The 16,360-nt window shown below is 41.0% G+C and overlaps 1 pseudogene; it reads left to right on the top strand.

The window, feature by feature from the left end:
* Positions 1-16,360, top strand: part of LOC140734534 (sodium- and chloride-dependent neutral and basic amino acid transporter B(0+)-like) — an 86,548-nt pseudogene that overhangs the window by 46,306 nt on the left and 23,882 nt on the right.

Below are 16,360 nucleotides of genomic sequence, written 5' to 3'. Positions count from 1 at the left end.
TGTACAGTTGCAGCATAACCTTCCTGCATTTAAATGTAAACTCTCTAACAATGAAGGCCAACATTCCATTTGCCTTCTCAATATCCAATTCCACTGGCAACCCAACCTTTTGTGATTCCTGTATAAGCACTCCCAAGCCACTCAGCTCAATAGCATACAGTACTCCAATTTTTCACCAGGCCCAGAGTCATCACATGCTCCTCACATGATAAACCTTTTAATCCCAGAATAATTTTTGTGACCCTTCTTTGAATTCTTTCCAGTGTCAGCACATCCTTTCTTAGATAAAGGGCCTAAAACTGCTCACAATACTCAAAGTAAGGCGTCACCATTGCCTTATAAAGCCTCAACATTACATCCTTGCTTTTGTATTCTAGTCCTCTCAAAATGAATGCAAACATTACATTCATGTATAGATTCAACCTGCAAATTAACCTTTAGGAAATGCTGCATGAGGACTCCCACGTCCCTTTGTACCTCAGATTTTTGAATCTCACACCTCTCACTCCCTGTCCCTGTCCATACAACAGAAGGTAAAAGACAGTTTCCTCTTGCATTCTACAGAGGGAGCTATTCAGGAAGAAGCAATAGTAAACCTCCTCTTTAGGAACGTGTGCGGCAAGTAACAGGAGTGACGGTTGGGATGCACTCTGGGTCCAATGGCCGCAACATTAATTGGATTTTAAATAGTTATGGTAAAAAAAAAATAAGAGCAAGTCTACAAGTTGAAGTCCTGAACTGGAGTAGGGCCAACTTTGAGGGCATTCAGAAAGGTCAACTTGGTGATTCTAATTAAAGACAAGCAGGTGGTTTTTAAAAGGGTCAAATCAAGAGTCTAGGGCAACTTGTTTTTTTTAAAGTAAAGGATAGACATACCAAGTTCAGAGAACCTTAACTGATGAGAGATATTGAGGCTCTGGTATTGAAAAAAAAAGAAGCATAAGTTGGATAGCTATAGTGGATTGGGTGTTATGTAATGAACTAGAGGAGATTAGGGAGCTTAAGGTAAAATAACCTTTAGGAGGCAGTGATCATAATAATTTTATAATAAAATATAATAAAATATATTAACATATATTAAAATATATTAATTCAGAATCAAAGGTTCTGAATTTAAAGAAGGGTAACTTTGAAGGTATGAGATGTGAATTAGCTAAGATAGACTGGCAAATGATACTTAAAGGGTTGACGGTGGATATGCAATGGCAAGCATTTAAAGATCGCATAGATAAACTACAACAATTGTTCATCCCAGTTTGGCAAAAGAGTAAACCAGGGAAGGTAGTGCACCCATGGCTGACAAGGGAAATTAGGGATAGTAATCAAGTCCAAAGAAGAAACATATAAATTAGCAAAAAAAGCGGCACACCTGAGGACTGGGTGAAATTCAGAGACCAGCAGAGGAGGACAAAGGGCTTAATTAGGAAAGGGATAAAAGATTATGAGAGAAAGCTGGCAGGGAACATAAAAACTGACTGTAAAAGTTTTTATAGATATGTGAAAAGAAAAAAGATTGGTCAAGACAAATGTAGGTCCTTTACAGTCAGAAACAGGTGAATTGATCATAGGGAACAAGGACATGGCAGACCAATTGAATAACTACTTTGGTTCTGTCTTCACTAAGGAGGACATAAATAATCTTCCGGAAATAGTAAGGGACCGAGGGTCTAGTGAGATGGAGGAACTGAGGGAAATACATGTTAGTAGGGAAGTGGTGTTAGGTATATTGAAGGGATTAAAGGCAGATAAATCCCCAGGGCCAGATGGTCTGCATCCCAGAGTGCTTAAGGAAGTAGCCCAAGAAATAGTGGATGCATTAGTGATAATTTTTCAAAACTCCTTAGATTCTGGATTAGTTCCTGAGGATTGGAGGGTGGCTAATGTAACCCCACTTTTTAAAAAAGGAGGGAGAGAGAAACCAGGGAATTATAGACCGGTTAATCTGACATCAGTGGTGGGGAAAATGCTAGAGTAGGTTATCAAAGATGTGATAATAGCATGTTTGGAAAGAGGTGAAATCATCGGACAAAGTCAGCATGGATTTGTGAAAGGAAAATCATGTCTGATGAATCTTATAGAATTTTTTGAAGATGTAACTAGTAGTGTGAATAGGGGAGAGCCAGTGGATGTGGTATATTTAGATTTTCAAAAGGTTTTTGACAACGTCCTACACAGGAGATTAGTGTGCAAACTTAAAGCACACGGTATTGGAGGTCTGGTATTGATGTGGATAGAGAATTGGTTGGCAGACAGGAAGCAAAGAGTGGGAGTAAACGGGACCTTTTCAGAATTGCAGGCAGTGACTAGTGGGGTACCGCAAGGCTCAGTGCTGGGACCCCAGTTGTTTACAATATATATTAATGATTTAGACGAGGGAATTAAATGCAGCATCTCCAAGTTTGCGGATGACACGAAGCTGGGAGGCGGTGTTAGCTGTGAGGAGGATGCTAAGAGGATGCAGGGTGACTTGGATAGGTTAGGTGAGTGGGCAAATTCATGGCAGATGCAATTTAATGTGGATAAATGTGAGGTTATCCACTTTGGTTGCAAGAGCAGGAAAACAGATTATTATCTGAACGGTGGCCGATTAGGAAAAGGGGAGATGCAACGAGACCTGGGTGTCATTATACATCAGTCATTGAAGGTGGGTATGCAGGTACAGCAGGCGGTGAAACAGGCAAATGGTATGTTGGCATTCATAGCAAAAGGATTTGAGTACAGGAGCAGGGAGGTTCTACTGCAGTTGTACAAGGCCTTGGTGAGACCGCACCTAGAATATTGTGTGCAGTCCCCTAATCTGAGGAAAGACATTCTTGCCATAGAGGGAGTACAGAGAAGGTTCACCAGATTGATTCCTGGGATGGCAGGACTTTCATATGAAGAAAGACTGGATCAACTAGGCTTATACTCACTGGAATTTAGAAGATTGAGGGGGGGATCTTGTTGAAATGTATAAAATTCTAAAGGGATTGGACAGGCTAGGTGCAGAAAGATTGTTTCCGATGTTGGGGAAGTCCAGAACGAGGGGTCACAGTTTAAGGATAAAGGGGAAGCCTTTTAGGACCGAGTTAAGGAAAAACTTCTTCACACAGAGAGTGGTGAATCTGTGCAATTCTCTGCCACAGGAAACAGTTGAGGCCAGTTCATTGGCTATATTTAAGAGGAAGTTAGATATGGCCAAAGGGATCAGGGGTATGGAGAGAAAGCAGGTACAGGGTTCTGAGTTGGATGATCAGCCATGATCATACTGAATGGCAGTGCAGGCTCGAAGGGCCAAATGGCCTACTCCTGCACCTATTTTCTATGTCTACGTTTCTATGATTGAGTTCAACTTGAAATTTGATAGCGAGAAAGTCTGACTTAGCAATATGTCAGTGGAATAAAGAAAATTATAGTGGTATGAGAGACGAGTTGGCCAAATTAAATTGGAGGAAGGTGTTGGCAGGGATGACAGCAGAGCAGCAATGGTGTGAGTTTCTGGGAAAATTAGGAGGGAGCATGATAGATGTATTCCAAAATTGAAGAAATACTCAGATGGCAAAATAGTACATCCATGGCTGACAAAGGAAGCCAAACCTAATATAAAAGCAAAAGAGAGAGCACACAACAAAGCAAAAATTAGTAGGAAGACAGAGGATTTGGATGCTTTTAAAAACCTATAAAGAATAACTAAAAGAATCATTAGGAGAGAAAAGATGACATATGTAAGCAAGTTAGCACACAATATCAAAGCATGTTCAAGTATGTAAAATAAAAGAGAGATGAGAGTGGATATAGGACCGCTTGAAAATGAGACTAGAGAAATAATAATAGTGGGAGACAAGGAGATGGCAGATGAACTAAATGAGTATTTTGCATCAGTCTTCTCTGTGGAAGACACTAGCAGTGTGCCAGATGTTGAAGGGTGTGAGGGAAGAGAAGTGGGTGCAGTTATTGTTACAAGGGAGAAGGTGTTCAAAAAGCTGAACGACCTAAGAGTACACAAGTCACCCGGAGAAGGGGAACTGCACCCTAGGGTTCTGAAAGAGGTAGTGGTAGAGATCATGGAGACATTAGAAATTATCTTTCAAAAATCATTGGACTCTGGTGTGGAGACAGAGGACTGGCAAATTGCAAATATCACTCCACTCTTTAAGAAGGGAGGAAGGCAGCAGAAAGGAAATTATAGACCAGTTAGCCTGACCTCAGTGGTTGGGAAGATGTTGGAGTCGATTGTTAAGGATGAGGTGATGGAGTACTTGGTGACACAGGACAGTTAGGACAAAGTCAGCATGGTTTCCTTAAGGAAAAATCTTGCCTGACAAATCAGTTGTAATTTTTTAAGAAACTTACAAGTAGGATGGATAAAGGGGATGCAGAGGATGTTGTATATTTGGACTTTCAGAAGGCCTTTGACAAGGTGCTACACATGAAGCTGCTTAGGAAAATTATTGGCTGATTGGTAGGTGACAGTGAGTGGGAATACAAGAATTCTTTTCTGGTTGGCTGCCAGTGACTAGTGGTTTTCCACAGCGGTTGGTGTTGGGACCACTGCTTTTTATGCTGTATATAAATGATTTAGATGATGAAATGGATGGTTTTGTTGCCAAGTTTGCAGATGATATGAAGATTGGTGGAGGAGCAGGTAGTGTTGGGGAAACAGGTAGGCTGCAAAAGGACTTAGGCAGATTAGGAGAATGGCAAGAAAGTGGCAAATAAAATACAACGTTGGAAAATGCATGGTCATGCATTTTGGCAGAAGAAATAAATGTGCGGACTATTTTCTAAACAGGAAAAAATTCCAAAAATCTGAGATGCAAAGGGACTTGGATGCCCATGTCCAGAACATCCTAAAAGTTAATTTGCAGTCAGAGTTCATGGTGAGGAAGGCAAATGCCATGTTAGCATTCATTTCAAGATGGCAAGAATACAAGAGCAGGGATGTGATGCTGAGGCTTTATAAGGCACTGGTGAGGCCCCACCCTGAATATTGTGAACAGTTTTGGGCTCTTCATCTAAGAAAAGATGAGCTGGCATTGGAGAGGGTTCAGAGGAGGTTCACAAGGATGATTCCGGGAATGAAAGGGTTATCATACAAGGAATGTTTGATAGCTCTGGGTCTGTACTTGCTGGAATTCAGGAGGGGGGATCTCATTGAAACCTTTTGAATGTTGAAAAGCCTAGATAGAGTAGATGTGGAAAGGATGTTTCCCATGGTGGGGGAGTTCAGGACAAGAGAGCAGAGGTTCACGATAGAAGGACATCCATTTAAAACAGAGATGAAGAGAAGTTTCTTTAGCCAGAGGGTGGTGTATATGGAATTTATTACCACAGGCAGCTGTGGAGGCTAGATCATTGGGTTTTTTATTTAAAGCAGAGCTTGATAGGTTCTTGATTGGACACGGTTTCAAAGAGTTACAGAGAGAATGTTGTGGAGTGGGGCTGTGGAGGGCAAAAATAGACTAGTCGTGATCAAATGGCAGAGCAGACTCGATGGGCCAAATGGCCTAATTCTGCGTCTATGTCTTATGGTCTTATATATGGCATCTGAGTACAAATCAGTCCCTCAAATATAAAAATGTTGATGACAAAGCTTAAGATGGAAATTAAGAGGGTAAAAAGAGGGTATAAGATGGGTTTGGCAAGCAGGGTGCAAGGTAATCTCTATTATATTACTAGTAATAGGATGATTAGGGAGAAACTACGTCCTGTTGAAGACCATCAGGTCCACCTACTTGTGCAGACTCAGGAGATGTCTAAGACTCCTAATGCCTTTTTTCTCCTTGGTGTTTATTAAGGACAATACTGTAGCTAGACTTGTAGTACTGCAACAAGTAGTTAATTCTTGGATCATTTGCATATTATGAGGAAAGTGATACTTGCAGCCTTGAAGCATATTAGAGTGGACAGATCTCCAGGATATGGCCAAGTGTATCTCTAAACTTTATGGAAGTCTAGAGAAGAACTCTGGAAACTTTTGCAGAGATACTTGTTTCATCATGAGCAACTAGGAAGTTCCAGAAAACTAAAGGGTGACTAAAGTTCCATTGTTGAAGAAGAATAACAAGAACCAGTCAGGCACTATAGGCTAGTGAACCTGTGTTGTATGGACATTTCTGGGGGGAGGGGGGGGCACAGAATTCTGAACTACAAGATCTACCAGCACTTGGATAGTTAAGGCCATTGTTTTGTATGTGGACAAATATTTTGGAGTTTTTCAAAGAGGTACCTAAAAAGATAGATGAAGATAGGGCACTGGCCATTGTTTACATATGCTTCAGTAAAGATTTTGACAAAGTCCCACATGGCAGTCTGTTGCAAAAGGTTAGGTCACATGGGATTGAGGAGGAGTTAGGTTCAGAGTCCAGGTTGAAAGAATAGGTTAGGTTCAATTCAACTTTTAAACTGCATCAAAGAAGGGGAGGGATGTGTAGCTTGTGAAGTGTAAACTGTTCCCAAGACCATCCAGCTTCCTTCACAAACCTTCTTCTATCCCCCAGCTTTAACCAGCTCGCGTGGTAATTGTGGATCAGAAGCCTTCCTCCAGAGAAATATTCTGGAAGGTAATGCCAAAGGGTGTTCCAATGTTGGCCCATCCTCAGGCCCAGGGCCTTGCTTTCACTGGCTAGGTGAGATTATCCTATCTGTCCACCCCTCTCTGACAAACGCACATTATCTACTCTACTCCAGTTCCAGTGCACATTTGATTGGCTCACAAAGAAGGAACAACAATGAATTACATTTGCCTTTATGTTTAGTTCCTTGCTGACATATTATGCCATTTCTAGTTTCCTCTTGCAAATGAACTCTTGAGTAAGTGAATGTGTCCAACTCTCCCTCATCCTAATGTTTTTTGTCTTCATTTAGTGAGAAAGTTTTACGACGCTCACCTTCAATCAATCATACTGGAAAGTTAAACTGGGACTTGGCCCTTTGCCTCCTCCTAGCCTGGCTGATAGTTTTTATTGTAATTTCTAAAGGAATCAAATCTTCAGGAAAGGTAACTTTAGTTTAAAGATCCTTACATGGAATTTTTTTCTTGAACTGAGCTGAAGGAAAGATGTACTGGAAGACAAAGTGAACTGTTGTGATGGGACTGATAGAGAGCCCACCATATTTTGTAGTGACTTGTGGTCAGGAAATTGAAGGCTGCAGTCAATCAACTAGTCCACGGTCAAAGGTCAGGGGTGGAGGTACCTGGTCTGAAGTAGATAATACCTCATTAGGAAAGGGGTAAGAGGTTACCAGGGGTTGACAGGGACCTGTAATATGAGTTGCAATCAGAGCAGCTTTGGTTTTGTTGCATGGTGAAGCAGGATTGAGGTATGGAGTGCATCTGATGCTAATTCAGTTTGACAAACAAATATCTTTGTAGAAAATAGGGAATGAAATTCAGTGCAGTAATGTGTTCTGCAAGGACAAATAAAGCAAGACAATATACAAGACCACTTAAAATAGGATACTGAAAGGACATAGGGACAGATGGGTTTTGGACTGCAAATCCAAGTTAATATGATCAAACAAACTCAGAAAATCTGGAATAGAACTCCAAGCAGTTTACACTCTTGGGAGCTCATATCATACACAACATCTCATGGCTCCAGGACACATCCTGCACAGTCAAGGAAGCTCACCAATGCCTTTACTTTCTGGGCAGGCCGAAGGGAACTGGAATTTACACATCCATACTGACATCATTCTACTGAGGCAGAGTAGAGAGCATCCTAACAATCACTGCTTGGTATGTGTCTTGCACTGTAGCGGACACACAGGCTTTACACCAGGTAGTCAAAATGCCCGACGCATCATTGGCACCAGCTTACCTGCCATCAAGGACATATATACAGCAAAGTGCCAGGAAAGGGCAAGTAATATTATGAAGGATTCCACACAGCCTGCTCATGGAATTTTTATACAATTCTCATCAGAGAGGAGGCTACGTAGCATCCATACAAGGACCATCAGGCTCAAAAACAGTTAATTTCCCCAAGCAGAAATGCTGATCAATACCTCCACCCACTAACTCCACCATTACTTTATTATTTCCCATAAGTCACTTTATGTACAGCACTTTATGTGCATACAATCAATCTACAGTATTTATTATAAGTTATCTTATGTATCTATATTTCTTGTGTGTTTTATTATTTTTTATTATTATTATCATTGTGTTCTTTATCAGATCCAGAATAACATTCTCTTTACACCTATGTACAGGAATTGACATTAAACAATCTTGACTCTTGAATCCTGAATTAAAACAGAAAATGCTGGAAATACTCAGCAAGTCAAGCAGGCTGCATACAGAGTTAACATTTCATAATGATGCTCTTTCATCACAACTATATGAGAAAGAAATCAAGGGAACTAAGTCTTTAAAAAACATTTCAGTGAGTTTGGAGATTCTTAAAAAGTCTTTCTGCATTGAATTGGTCAGTGGGCAAGGATTATGAGAAGATAAAGTGGGCCACATTACAAAAGGTGGATCTAAAGAGAGATTTGAATGAAATATCATTGATCTGAAATGTGTTTCTCCCTCTACAGGTGTTCCTTATCTGTTGATACTTTCCAAGACTTACTGTTTTAACTTCAGGTCATTAAGTACCCTTGATGGTCATAGATACCCATAAAACACAGGGAGTAGGAAAAACAAGCTAGACCTGTATAGAACATGAGCTAGGTCACAGATGTAGGATTTTGTGTAAAGTTCAGGAAGCAACAGTGAGGGAGGATGTGATAATGTGTGAGATTCTGGGGATGAGGCTTATGAGAGAGACTGTCTGGAACAGGAGTTTCCAACTTTTTTTATGCCATTGAGCCCTACCATTAACCAATGAGTCCATAGGCCCCAGGTTGGAAACCCCTGCTCTAGAATGAATTTGTTTCCTTGGAAATCAAATAACTCAAGTGTATGTTAACATGAGCTGTATAAAATTATAAGATGCTTCACATGATAAACAAGAAAAATCAAGCTTTATTCCTAAGGACAGAAATAACTTGGGGCAAGTAAATTGGTAGAGGGATTTGACTCAGTGGAAGGTGGGGCCTGGAAATATCAGTCTGAAAGGGAGATGATGGCAGAGACCCTCATTACACTGAGCAGTTCGACCTCTTACTGCGCTGTAGGTGCCATGATTTTACGAGATATTGATAAGTGAGTGTTGGCTTGTGGAAAGTGATGTTGACGGTGAAGTTTCAGCCAATTCTGGCCAGAGTTGATCATCGCCACCCCTGATCATGCCAATAATGTGCCACAACGTGCCTGCAGGGGTCCACACATGTTCACATCTGCATTGGGAGCCTCCGATGGTGTAAATGGCATCCCAAACCAGCCAGCTCCTGCCATTCCATCGCTTCTCAATGTACTGCTGTCTGAAAACTGATGAGAAGAAATATTCAAAATGAGGATTAATTGAACATTCAAATTTTGTATAAAAGCAGAAATGCTCAAAACTCCTAGAAGATTGAGAAGCAGGGGAGAGGAATGAATAATAAGACCATAAGACCAAAAAATATAGGAGCGGAATTAGGCCATTCGGCCCATTGAGTCTGCTCTGCCATTTCATCACAGGTGATGCATTATTCCTCTCAGCTTCAGTCTCCTGCCTTCTTCCCATATCCCTTCATACTCAGATCAATCAAGATTTTATCAACCTCTGCCTTAAATATGCATAAAAACTTGGCCTCCACAGCCCTCTGTGACAACAAATTCCACAGATCCACCACTCTCTGGCTAAAGAAATTCCTCCTCATCTCTGTTCTAAAAGGACACCCCTCTGTTTTGAGTCTGTGTCCTCTGATCCTAGACTCTCCCACCATAGGAAACATCCTGTCCACATCCACTTTATCAAGGCCTTTCACTGTTCGATAGGCTTCCATTAGGTTACCCCTCATTCTTCTGAGTTGTAGTGAATACAGGGTCAGAGCCATCTCACACTCCTCATGAGGCAAGCAGTTCAATCCTGGAATCATTTTCATGAACCTCCTTTGAACCCTCTCCAGTGTTAGCACATCCTTTCTCAGATAAGAAGCCCAAACCTGCTCACAATACTCCAAGTGAGGCCTCACCAGTGCTAAAGTCTCAACATTACATTCTTGCTTTTATGTTCTAGTCCTCTTGAAATGAAAGCTAAAATTCCATTTGCCTTCCTCACCACAGACTCAACCTGGAAATTAACCTTTAGGGAATCCTGCACAAGGATTCCCAAGTCCCCTTTGCACCTCAGATTTTTGAAATTTTCTCTCCATTTAGAAAATAGTCTACCCTTTTATTTTTTCTACCAAAGTGTGTAACCATACACCTTCCAACACTATTCCATTTGCCAGTTCTTTGCCCATTCTCCTATTCTACTTAGGTCCTTCTTGTGGTGAACTACATATACCTGTTTGGACACCCCCCCCCCCCCCCCCCCGCTGACTGCTCCTGTGGCTCCTCCCACAGACCCCGGTATAAAGGCGATTGAGGCCTGAGCCCTGCCTTCAGTCTCCAGGATGTAGTATGGTGGTCAACTACTGCTTGTTCTTTCTTCCAGTCAATAAAAGCCGATATCTCGCCTCACGTCTCAGAGAGTTATTGATGGTGCATCACTTCTATTGCCGCTTTACTTCCTCAAAACTACTTGCACCCCGATGTAGCATCGTATCATCTGCAGACTCTGCAACAAAGCCAACAATTCCATCATCCAAGTTATTGACATATGAACCAATGTTGCAGGCGAAACTCAGAAAGGGAATACCCTTTAACCCATTGACTGAGTTATCTTTAAAACTAGTTCCTATGACAATCCTGGCCTCAGCCCATCTCAAATAACTCCATCACTCCTTCATCCTCTTGACAAATTATAAGTTCCTTCAGCAGAGAAAGGGAGTGGGCCAGGCTGAAACTTTAGTTCTGTTTCTCTATCCCAGGTGCAGCCTGAGCTGCTGAATGTTTTCAACATTTACTGTTTTTACTTCAGAGTTGCAGCATCTGAAGTTTTCTGATTTCCCATCAGATTAGGAAACTCTGCCCAGACTATGTCAGCTAAAGCACGACCACAGTCCTGGTGAAAAGTCTCAGCTGAAATGTCCAATGTTTATCCCTTTTTCTAGATGTTGCCTGACCTGCTGATTTCCTCCAGCATTTTGTGTATGTTACTCTGGATTTGCAGCAGTTGCAGAATATCTTGCTTTTATGATTCCTTGCCCACATTCCTTGATTTCTGTACTAGTCAACAATCTATTGCTCTCAAATTTGATTGATATGGATGACTGTGCCTTCATAGACCTCTTGAGATTCACTGACGTGGATTGAAAAAGTTCCTTCATCTTTCCACGTCCCAGCATTAATCCTGTAGGGTGCTCACAGAACCTTGCTGTTCTCACTTCTTGTTCTCATAAAACAAAGACCCAGACTTTTCAGTCTTTCCTCATGTGACAGATATGTTTGATAAACATTGGCTGCACTCCATCTACAATAAATTCATTTTCTATTTGGTAGTGAGACCAAAATTGTGCGTAGTATTCCAGGTGTGGTCTAACCATAGTGTTTATTGTATAACTGTAACAAGACACTTTTACTCAAATCTTCTTGTTAACTAAGACCAATGTACTCTTTGCCTTCTCAAATGTTTGCCACACTTTATCAGTTAAGAGGATATTTCCATTGGATCAATTCTAGCTCCCAGGGGAACAATCCCATAAGTCATATTCCCCTTCTCCTTATTTCCCTGCTCTGTGTAACTTATTCTCTCTAATATACTGTATCTATCAATTCCTATTTGATCTTTATCATAACCAGCCTACACAAAGGGGTAATTTACAATGTCTAGTTAAATCTGGGATGTTGGGGACAATCTGAAGCACCGAGGGAAACCCACAGGGAGAATTTGACAACTTCACAGGATTGGAGGTCGGGATTGAATCCAGGTAGCTGAGGTCTTAATGCAACAGAACCAGCTGCTGGGCCACATGACTCTATGACGTGTCTTTGAGTGCCAATATTCACCATCAGAAATTACCCACTACTAGTGCATATTATTTCTGCAAATCAGTTCCATTGAAAACAAATTGTAGGATCATAGCTCCACATAGATGCATTATTTGATTTCATATTTAGTGTGGACAGTGAGGTTGTAACTTCCTCCCTACTGTGTTTATTTCTATTGACATTCTTCAATGTTGAGATTAACAAGGAGAGAAAAGAAACAGCCATTGTCAACAAACAAGGAAGTTTGGTAAATTAATTTGTCATTGTCAGATGTAATGAGATACAGTGCAAAACTTTGCTTAGCATAGCATCCATACAGATAATTTCACCACATTGAGATGGTCAAAAGGAAAAGCAGTGCAGAATTCAGTGTTACGGTTACAGAGAAAATGCAGTGCTGGTCTCAGAATTCATCTGAAAAAGAGCACAATGACTGAAGGAAGTAATGAATAGGTCTGCAGAGGTGAGCTTGCAATGAGTTGCCACACTCTGATGCCACCTGCGGCAAATGTCCAATTGACCTATCTGAACTTCTGTCAACCTTTTCTGAATTGCCTTCTGTACAGGAGGTTCCGCTATTTGCCCTCATTGATCTTAATGTAGGTCATTGCCAAGGGTAAAGACAGTTTCTGATTTTCCAAACATGACCATGCAGGATTTTCACTCATCCTAAGATTCTGTTTGACACAATAGATGGTTATTGTTGGTTGACTATTGCAACTTTTACTGAGATACATTGATAGATTTTGTTTTTCTGCCACCCAGACAAATCATGCCATACATAAAAATACTGAGGTAGTGAAAGGAAAAACAAAATTCAGAGTCTAGTAATACAGTTACAGAGTACAGTGCAGGTAGACACATAACATGTAAGGACAATGATGAGGTAGATTGATAGATCAAGAGTTCACTTGTGAGAAGTCTGCTCAAGAGTCTGCTAACAGTGGGATAGGAGCTGTCCTTGAGTCTGGTGATACACGCTCCCAGCTTTTGCATCTTCTGTCCAACAAGACAGAAGGAGAAGGGAGAGTGACCAGAGTAGTAGGGGTCCTTAATAATTCCCAGGTCAATGGGAAATGTACATGGAGGCAATGGTGAAGCTGGTTTGTATGATGTCCACAACTCTCTGCAAGTTCTTGCGGTTGCATCTGAATAGCATGCTTTCTATGATACATCTGAAGAAATTTATGAGTCATAGATGAAATGCCAAATATCCTTAACCTTCTGAAGAAATAGATACACTACTCTGTTTTGTAGGCCATTATGTCCATGTGGCTGAACCAGGGCAAATTGTGGTGACATTTATAGCAAGTAATTTAAAGCTCCCAACCATCTCCATTTCAGCATTATTGATTGAGACAAAGCCATGTACTCTGCTCTGCTCCACTTCCTAAGCTCATTCACCTTTTTGACATTGAGGGAAACGTTGCTCTCCTGGTTAACAATAGACTTGATTTTCAACTTCTTACTTGGTTGAGGGTTTGTTTGCATATGAAAAAGTTTTTTTCCTTAAATAAGTTATGGCTCAGTCACCTTCTTCAGCATTAAAATTTAGGCTGAACTTTCATGCAGTGATGTGGGAGTGTTGCAGGTTTGAAGTGCCATTTCTTGTCTTATAAGTTAAATCTTGACTTCATTCACTCAGTTGGTCAGACACTGACATCCATTGTTCCGCTGTCTTGGCCAATATTTACCTTTCAATGTCATTTCTAACATAAATTGCCCTGTTACTACCATGATGCTATTTGAGGGAGCTTTCTGTGTACATATCACCTGCCATGTCCTCAGTGTTGTCTATGAAGCAGCTGGGACAGACACTGTAGAAGTACAATAATTAATTTTATTGCATTGCATGCAATATGCACTCAGTGGTCACTTTATTAGGTACGCCTGTACACCTGCTCATTAACGCTAACATCTACTCAGCCAATCATGTGGCAGTTGCACAAAAGCATGCAAACATGGTTCAGTGTTGTTCAGACCAAATGTCATAATGGTGAAGAAATGTGATCTAAGTTACTCTGAATATGGAATGATTGGTGGTGCCAAATAGGGTGGTTTGATTATCCCAGAAACTGGTGATCTCGTGGGATTTCCACAACAGTCTCAGGTAAGTTACAGAAAATGGTGCAAAAACAAAAACATAGAGTAAGTGACAGTTGTGTGGTGAAAATGCCTTGTTAATGAGAGAGGTCAGAAGAAAGTGGCCAGACTGTTTCAAGCGGACAGCAACTCAAATAATCACCTGTACAACAGTGGTGTGCAGAAGGACATTTCTGAATGCACAACACATCAAACTTTGAAGTGGATGGGCTACAGCAGCAGAAATTGTGGACCCATACTCGGTGGTCACTTTATTACGTATAGGAGGTTCCTAATAAAGTTGTCACTGAGTGTATTTGGCCCATTACACTGGCTGGAATGTCTTATTACTTTGATTATCAATACAAATTAGCTTTTCTCTGTTTAGAGTAGATCTCTGTCTTCCACTTTGAACATAGTCCTAATAGTTTACTATTCAATTAGATTTAATATTGTAACTATTGACTATTCAACAATCCCCTGTCCATGGCCAGGTGGCTTACTTCACCGTGACATTCCCTTACTTCGGTCTGATTTTACTGTTGATCCGAGGGGCAACTCTGACTGGAGCTAATAAAGGGATCGAATTCTACATTGGAAACCAGTCAGACTTCTCCAAACTGGCTAATGCTGAGGTAAACATACTTCTTGACTTGAGTAATACAAGATTAATAATTTCTCCATTTTTCTCTGAACTCAAACCTCACAGGCCATCTGAAAGTTGTGACCCAAATCTCAAATCATGCTTCAGCAGTCAAAAACCTGAGTTCAGTCCTTCGGTTTGCTTCGGGAATCCAGATATGTGATTTGACCATCTCCCATCATAAAGGAACCCATGATTTAATAGGCTGAAAATTGCTCTGTGGTTCCAGAGACAGACAGAGAGAGAGAGAGAGAGAGAGAGAGAGACACACACACACACACACACACACACACACACACACACACACACACACACACACACACACACACACACACACACACACACACACACACACACACACACACACACACACACACACACACACACACACACACACACACACTCTTACTTCCAGTCAGAGCTTGAGGGCATTTAATAGCGAAGTCTGCTACATGAGATCCAGGAAGCTGCTGAATGGGTGCAAGGTCTTTGCAAAGTTCTACGATTGGCAATGATGCTCACGGGATCTTTGTACATGAAGCAATAATGATGCTTACCTGACCAAGATGTGAGGTAATAACCTTGACCTAAAGCTCTGAAACCAGCTGCAATATTACCTGCCATTTAGAAGGGAGGTGAGGTAAATATTGGCAAAATCCAAGGAAAATTACCCACTGCTAATTGATTCTACTTCACGCCCAACAGGTTTGGAAAGATGCTGCAACACAATCTTTCTATTCCCTGTCAGTGACCTTGGGTGGGCTGATGGCACTGTCGTCCTACAACAAGTTCCACAATGACTGTTGCTCAGATGCCATCAGTATTTGTATTATCGATGGTCTCACAAGCATATTTGCTGGATTCACCATATTTACCGTTCTTGGACATTTGGCTCATGATTTGAATATGCCGGTTTCTGCAGTGACTCATTCAGGTACTAGTAAACAGATGAATTTATCAATTTACAGTTTGTGTTCTATCTGTAAGGTTTATGACCATTTTATCATATGTCAAGTTCTAAGAGTCTAATTGCAAAGTTGTCTATTTTATTGGTAAATTTAGAATTGGACATTTGCCATGTTGGATATATTGAACATCCTTCCCCAATGATGCAGCTTGTGGAGCTGCTGTCTCACAGGGTTCACCACTGACCTCCAGCGCTGTCTGTGTGGAGTTAGCATGTCTCCCCTGTCACCACATGGATTTCCTTTATTTTTCTCCCTCATACCTAAGATGAGAAGTTGGCCAGTTAACTGGGTGCTGTAAATGCTCCATGGTGTACAATTTGACTAGTTCAATTTGGAGGAAGCTGACAGGAATATGGAGTTGATAACATTGGTTATGGCAGAATTAATATTAATGCTTGCTTTATGAATTACATGGACTCATTGAGCTGAAGGACTGTTAATCTTTATGGTTTTGAATAAAAAGGCACTTAATACTCGGCCTTTTACCTAAGATCAAGTGTAGTACTCTGTGAATATTACATCTCTCTTTAGCTCAGTGGTAAAAGGGAATTTAGAAACTAATAGAGTTCGGGTCAACACGAGGAAATCTGCAGATGCTGGAAATTCAAACAACACACTCAAAATGCTGGTGGAACACAGCAGGCCAGGCAGCATCTATAGGGAGAAGCACTGGATAGACATATCAGAATGGGTATAAGGTGTTGTCCCTCCATTTGATTT

Source organism: Hemitrygon akajei, chromosome 10 (assembly GCF_048418815.1).
Source record: "Hemitrygon akajei chromosome 10, sHemAka1.3, whole genome shotgun sequence".
Classification (NCBI taxonomy): domain Eukaryota; kingdom Metazoa; phylum Chordata; class Chondrichthyes; order Myliobatiformes; family Dasyatidae; genus Hemitrygon; species Hemitrygon akajei.
The sequence above is the reverse complement of the archived record's forward strand: the minus strand, read 5'-3'. Positions and strand labels throughout refer to the sequence as shown.